Raw genomic sequence first — 7,267 nt, forward strand, 5'->3', positions numbered from 1 at the left:
CAAAGTTCTAGAGAAATGAATGGTGTGAAGTCTCCCTCTCTTCTTTGTCTCCTGTATTTCTCTCCCTTTCAGTCTCTCTCTTCTTCTGTCTGCCTCCTTCCACCTCCCCCTCCTTCCAAAGAGGCTAGAGTCTTTATGTAGGTCCAGTCTGGCTGATGGGTCTCCCTTCCCTGGGGGTGTTACTGAGCCATTTGGGTTTTTACCACAATCCAGCAGCTTTTATGGTCACTTTCTACTGGGACAAGCTCCACAAGTTATCAGATTCATTCCCATCCATTTCACAACCTGCCTTTGTGTTTTGTGCATTCTCTCTCACTCCCTTCTTTCTGTTTCACAACAATTTCACAAGGTATTAGAAGTGGAGAATCTGCAGTTGGGAAACATCATACCAGGATCTGTCAGAGTCACCGAGTTTATTGTGACCTGAAAATCACTGGATTTTGAAAATGTGAGGAAGAAATACCATGGAAAATGCGGAGAAACCATGGAAATGTAGAGGCTGTGACAAGCATTTTAGATCCCCATCTGCACTGACAGTGTATCAGCAAATTCACACCAGGGAGAGGCCTTTCACCTGCTCCAAGTGTGAGAACGATTCACTCAGTAAACCCACCTGCTGACACACCAGCAAGTACGCGCTGGGGAGAAAACATCACCTGCTCCAAGTGTGCGAAGGGATTCACCCCGTCATCCACTCTGCTGAAACGCCAGTGACTGCACATTGGAGAGAGACCATTCATTGTGAGATGTGGGGGGAAGGATTCACTGATTCATCCAACCTGGTGAGGCACCAACAAGTCCACATTGGGGAGAGACCATTCACCTGCTCTAAGTTTGGGAAGGGATTCATTTGATCCTCTCATCTGCGAAATGCCAGTAAGCCCACACTGAGGAGGACCCATTTATCTGCTTCGTGTTTGAGAAGGGATTTTCTGATTCATCCAGTCTGCTGATACACTGCCAGGTTCACACTGGCGAGAGGCCGTATTCCTATTGCAAGTGTGGGAAGATGTTTGCAATCCTTGTGAAACACCAGCCAGTTCACACTGGGGAGAGGCTTGGTTTAAATTGGCTAAATTTGAAGACTTGGTGTCATAGTAAAAATGCTGCATGGCTGTTCAATACAAAATGTTTCAATTTGGGTGCTCTCTGTGCACCTTCACTCTAAGATGCTGTTTAGGCATCCATTTTAACTCGACGCGCCGAAAAAAAACCCAGTCTTTTAAAGGGACAATGCAATGCTTTCCCCCATTTTACAATTTCACACACACCAACTTCACAACAGTAACCAAGATGGTTGATGAGTGTAATGCTGTTGATGTGATGTATGTTGACTTCCCAAAGGCATTTGATAGTTGCCTCACAAGAGAAATGAGGGTGTTAATCCTGTTTCTCTTCTGTTGGTGCATGTAGACTACCCTGGTCATTGCTCCCATGGTTCTTATCTACACTGTTAAACATGACTGAACTCCTATTTAAATCAACAGTTTTAGAGGAATAAAATGCATGTGGACATGACAGTAAGGCATGATGGCTAATGATCTGTCATTTTCATGCTGGGATACCCATAAGGAAATTTAAAGCTCATAGAACAAACTTCGATACAACATTGGCTGAGTAATTAGAAGCAGGGTAATGGTTAATGGGGATCTTTTGGGCTGGAGGAAGGTTTGTATCAGAGCTCCCTAGGGATCAACATTGTGACCCTTCCTCATCCTGGTTTATATGAATGAGCGAGTGGCTGGTGTACAGCATACAGTTTCAAAGTATGAGGAAAGTATAAAGCTGGGAAGCATTGTAAACTGTGAGGAGAATAGAGTCGGACTTCAAAAGGATACAGACAATGTTGTGGGAGTGGGCTGGTAGCTGACGGATGATGTTAAATTGGATGAAATGTGAGGTTACTGCTTCTGATAGGAAGATCAGCATTCTCATGTCTCCTACAGTTTAAATATTGTTCTCCCTTTGCATTGGTATTATGAATTGTTCTGACGAGTGCAAGAACTAAAGTTTCAACAAAGTGGAGAGGGCAAGTCAGTGGCAGGTGAAGTTTAATTTGGAGAATGTGAGCTGACAGACTTTGTAGGGAACGGTGTCCTATAATGAGTCCTAATCTAAAGGATGTGTAGTCCCAGAGGCCCAGGTGTGAACGTGCAATAAGCAGTCAGGGTGTTTGGACAGCTGGAGAGAGCTGTTCATAAAGCAGCCTGTATCAACAATAGGTTCACACAGTATAATGGTGACAAGGTTATGGGGAACATGTGTGAGCCACTGGTCAGACCTCGGCTGGAGTATTGTCTCTTGATCTGGTGCCACACTTCAAGAAGGATGTAAATGCATTGACAGCATGCAGAAAAGGTTGATGAGAATGGTTCCAGGAATGAGAAACGTCAGGTATGAACATAAGTTAGAGAAGTTGGAACTGATTTCCTTGAAGAGAAGAAGAACAAGAGGGGATTTGATGCAATATTTCAAAATTCAGAGAGGTCCTGACAGAGTCGACAGGAAGAAACTGTTCCCGTCAGGAAAAGGGTCATGAATAGGATGACACAGATTGAAAGTGTTCTGTAAAAGAAGCAAATGTGAGAAGAGAAAACAGTTCTTTTTTACACAACATGTAGTTAGGATCTGGAAGGCATTGTCTAGTTCAATTGCCGCATTCATGAGGGCATTGGATTATTGCTTCCATTTCAATAATGTGCAGGATATTGGGGAAAAGGCATGAGAATCCAGAATTGTGTGTATGGAGAAATTTAAGAATTTATATTTAGCCGCAGCTTGTGACAGCAAAGTGACAATTGTAATGCTGTTTAAACTTCACTGTTGAAGTATAAATAATATTGGACTGCTGTCAGTGAATTGAAATGTGGTAATCCAGTTGGGAGTTCAGCTGACACTTATTGTGCACTGACTGGAGTGTAGGAGGTTGTGGGGGAGTGACATTATAGAGGCTGATAAAATCATGGGGGACAAAGATAAGGTGAATAGTAGAAGTCTTTTTCTTATGGCAGGGGAGTTCAAAACTAGATTTTTAGGATTTAAAAGGGACCTGAGGGGCAGCTTTTTCACACAGGGTGGTTCGTATGTGGAATGAACTATGAGAGGAAGTGGTAGATGCAGGTATGGTTACAACATTTAAAGACATTTGGACAGGTACATGAATAGGAAAGGTTTAGAGGGAAATGGGCCAAATGCAGACAAATAGGACTAGTTTGGTTTGGGAAACTTGGTCGGCATGGATGAGTTGGACCAAAGGGTCTGTTTCCATGCTGTATGACTCACGTTACTCAGTCATAATGCTCATACGCAGAGCCAGTGCAGACACGATGTGCCAAATAGCCTCCTGCAGCATAACAATTGTGTCATAGTTTGGGACTTAACCATGTTCATCAATGTCTGCTTCTGCTAATGTAAATAAACTCCAGTCCTAGTCAGTTGCAAAGGAGTGAAAAGGAATACTGCCAACCTGCCTGGATGAATGCAGCTCCAAAACACTCGGCACAACACCATCCAGCAAAACACTGTCTGTCTGTCTGACAAAACTTGCACAAGCTTCAATATCCACTTCCTTCAACACTCAAGTGCAGTGTGTGCCATCTACAGGCTGCACTGCAGCAAGGCTCCTTCAGTAGCATCTTTGAAACCTACAATCGAGAAGGACAAAGGTATAGAAGTGTCCGAACACTACCACTTACAATTCACTTCAAGCCATGCTCCATCCTGAGTTGGAAAGACGTTGCCACGAACGCACTGTGGCTGGGTCAATATCCTGAAACTCCTCTCTGCACAGCACTGCAGGTGTCCCTACACCACATGGACTGCAGCACATAAGAAAGCAGCTCACAACCACCTCAAATTCAAGATGGGCAATAAATCTATGCAGTGAAGACTGAATCCTATGAATAATTAGAAGATGAAGGGTTTCTGTTATGTGGAGAGAGAGCAGCTCAGACAATTACCCTTTGGGCTGAGACAGTTAAGCAGTGCAAACAGTCGAGGTGCAAGTTTGTTTCTAGGAGTTTTTATTTGCAGAGAGAGAATTATTTACACTGGCTACATATTTGGTAAGTACAGAATGCAGCTTTCAGAGAACTGGAAGATAATGCAGGGTGACGATGTGGAGATTATTTTACTCAAGTTCTGATGATCTGGAACAGACTAAATGGTAGATGGAAACAGATTCTGCAGTCATTTTCAAAAGTGATTTGGAATATAACACAATGAGGAAATATTTAGCAGGCTGTGGGCACAGGGCGATGAAGTTGTAGATAGATTTGCAGTATTTCACAAGTGAGAGAGTGTACCACCAATGGGCTGAATGGCCACCAGCTGCTGTGCTCTGTGATACTGTAGCATTCACTGTGAATGATGAAGCTCATCCCAGGGCAGCAGAGAGAGAGAGGCTCTTGAACTGGGAGAAGGATCACACACACCGCTTTCAAAAAAGCCATGTTTCCAGGATATTTTACAGGCAGTCCATGGGTTGCAAACAGGTTCCATTCTGGAGTCTTTTGCAAGTCAATTTGTATGTAAGTCAGAACACAGTGCGGGAAGATACAAAGGAGTCACTTGTTAGTACAGAAAATGTTTTTATGTTGGAACTGTAAAATTATACCCCTCTAGGAGATTGCATTTGTATATACGAGCTTTCATGCGTTGCACATAAGGGAATCCCTGTCCTGCAACCAATTAATTGGGTTGGCAACATCAGTAAAAACAGATTATCATCAATCTGGGATAGTTGGAACTGCAGATGCTGGTGAATCCGAGACAACAAGGTGCAGGGCTGGATGAACACAGCAGGCCGAGCAGCATCATAGGAGCAGAGAGACTGACGTTTCAGGCCTAGACCCTTCATCAGAAAAGGGGGAGGGGAAGGGGGTTCTGAAATAAATAGGGAGAGAGTGGGAGGCGGATACAAGATGGATAGAGGAGAGGATACGTGGAGAGGAAACAAACAGGTCGAAGAGGCGGGGATGGGGCCAGTAAAGGTGAGTGTAGGTGGAGAGTTAGGGAGGGGATTGGTCAGTCCAGGGAGGACAGACAGGTCAAGGGGGTGGGATGAGGTTAGTCGGTAGGAGATGGAGGTGCGGCTTGAGGTGGGAGGAGGGGATAGGTGGGAGGAAGAACAGGTTAGGGAGGCGGGGATGAGCTGGACTGGTTTTGGGAAACCCGCGGACAAGGGAGGCGCAGTTGTAGTATGGCGCACTGACCTCTACATCGCCGAGGCCAGACGCCACCTCTCTGACACCACCTCCTACCGCCCCCTTGATCATGACCCCTGAGCACCAAACCATCATCTCCCAAACCATCCACAACCTCATCACCTCAGGTGACCTCCCACCCACGGCCTCCAACCTCATCGTTCCCCAACCTCGCACTGCCCACTTCTATCTCCTTCCCAAAATCCACAAACCTGAATGCCCTGGTCGACCCATTGTCTCCACCTGCTCTTGCCCCACCGAACTGATCTCCAACTATCTGGACTCCATTTTCTCCCCCTTGGTCCAGGAACTCCCTACCTATGTCCGTGACACCACCCATGCCCTCCACCTCCTCCAGAACTTCCAATTCCCCGGTCCCCAACACCTCATCTTTACCATGGACGTCCAGTCCCTCTACACCTACATTCCCCATGCAGATGGCCTTAAGGCCCTCCGCTTCTTCCTGTCCCGCAGGCCCGACCAGTCCCCCTCCACTGACACCCTCATCCGCTTAGCCGAACTCGTCCTCACCCTCAACAACTTCTCTTTCAATTCCTCCCACTTCCTACAGACAAAGGGGGTAGCCATGGGTACCCGCATGGGCCCAAGCTATGCCTGCCTCTTTGTAGGTTACGTGGAACAATCCCTCTTCCGTACCTACACTGGCCCTAAACCCCACCTCTTCCTCCGTTACATCGATGACTGTATCGGCGCCGCCTCGTGCTCCCACGAGGAGCTCGAACAGTTCATCCACTTCACTAATACTTTCCACCCCAACCTTAAGTTTACCTGGACCATCTCTAACACCTCTCTCCCCATCCTGGACCTCTCGGTCTCCATATCGGGCAACCACCTAGAAACCAATATTCATTTCAAGCCCACTGACTCCCACAGCTACCTAGAACACTCCTCCTCCCACCCAACTTCCTGCAAAAATGCTATCCCCTATTCCCAATTCCTTCGCCTCCGCCGCATCTGCTCCCAGGATGAGGCATTCCACTCCCGTACATCTCAGTTGTCCTCGTTTTTCAAGGACCGTAACTTCCCACCTCAGTGGTCGAGAACGCCCTCAACCGTGTCTCCCACATCTCCCGCAACTCATCCCTCACACCCCGTCCACGCAATAAAAACCAAAAAAGAATCCCCCTCGTCCTCACGTACCACCCCACCAACCTCCAGATCCAACGCATCATCCTCCGACACTTCCGCCATCTGCAATCCAACCCCACCACCAAAGACATCTTTCCCTCCCCACCTTTATCTGCTTTCTGGAGGGACCACTCTCTCCGTGACTCCCTTGTCCACTCCACACTCCCCTCCAGCTCCACCACACCCGGCACTTTTCCCTGCAACCGCAGGAAGTGCTACACCTGCCCCCATACCTCCTCCCTCACCCCCATCCCAGGCCCCAAGAAGACTTTCCACATCAAGCAGATGTTCACCTGCACATCTGCCAATGTGGTATACTGCATCCGCTGTACCCGGTGTGGCTTCCTCTACATCGGGGAAACCAAGCGGAGACTCGGGGACCGCTTTGCAGAACACCTACGCTCGGTTCGCAACAAACAACTGCACCTCCCAGTCGCGAACCATTTCAACTCCCCCTCCCATTCCTCAGACGACATGTCCATCCTGGGCCTCCTGCAGTGCCACAACGATGCCACCCGAAGGTTGCAGGAACAGCAACTCATATTCCGCTTGGGAACCCTGCAGCCCAATGGTATCAATGTGGATTTCACAAGTTTCAAAATCTCCCCTCCCCCTACCGCATCCCAAAACCAGTCCAGCTCGTCCCTGCCTCCCTAACCTGTTCTTCCTCCCACCTATCCCCTCCTCCCACCTCAAGCCGCACCTCCATCTCCTACCGACCAACCTCATCCCGCCCCCTTGACCTGTCCGTCCTCCCTGGACTGACCTATCCCCTTCCTAACTCCCTACCTACACTCACCTTTACTGGCTCCATCCCCGCCTCTTCGACCTGTTTGTTTCCTCTCCACCTATCCTCTCCTCTATCCATCTTCTATCCGCCTCCCACTCTCTCCCTATTTATTTCAGAACCCCCT

This window comes from Rhincodon typus, chromosome 42 (assembly GCF_021869965.1).
Source record: "Rhincodon typus isolate 14 chromosome 42, sRhiTyp1.1, whole genome shotgun sequence".
Classification (NCBI taxonomy): Eukaryota; Metazoa; Chordata; class Chondrichthyes; order Orectolobiformes; family Rhincodontidae; genus Rhincodon; species Rhincodon typus.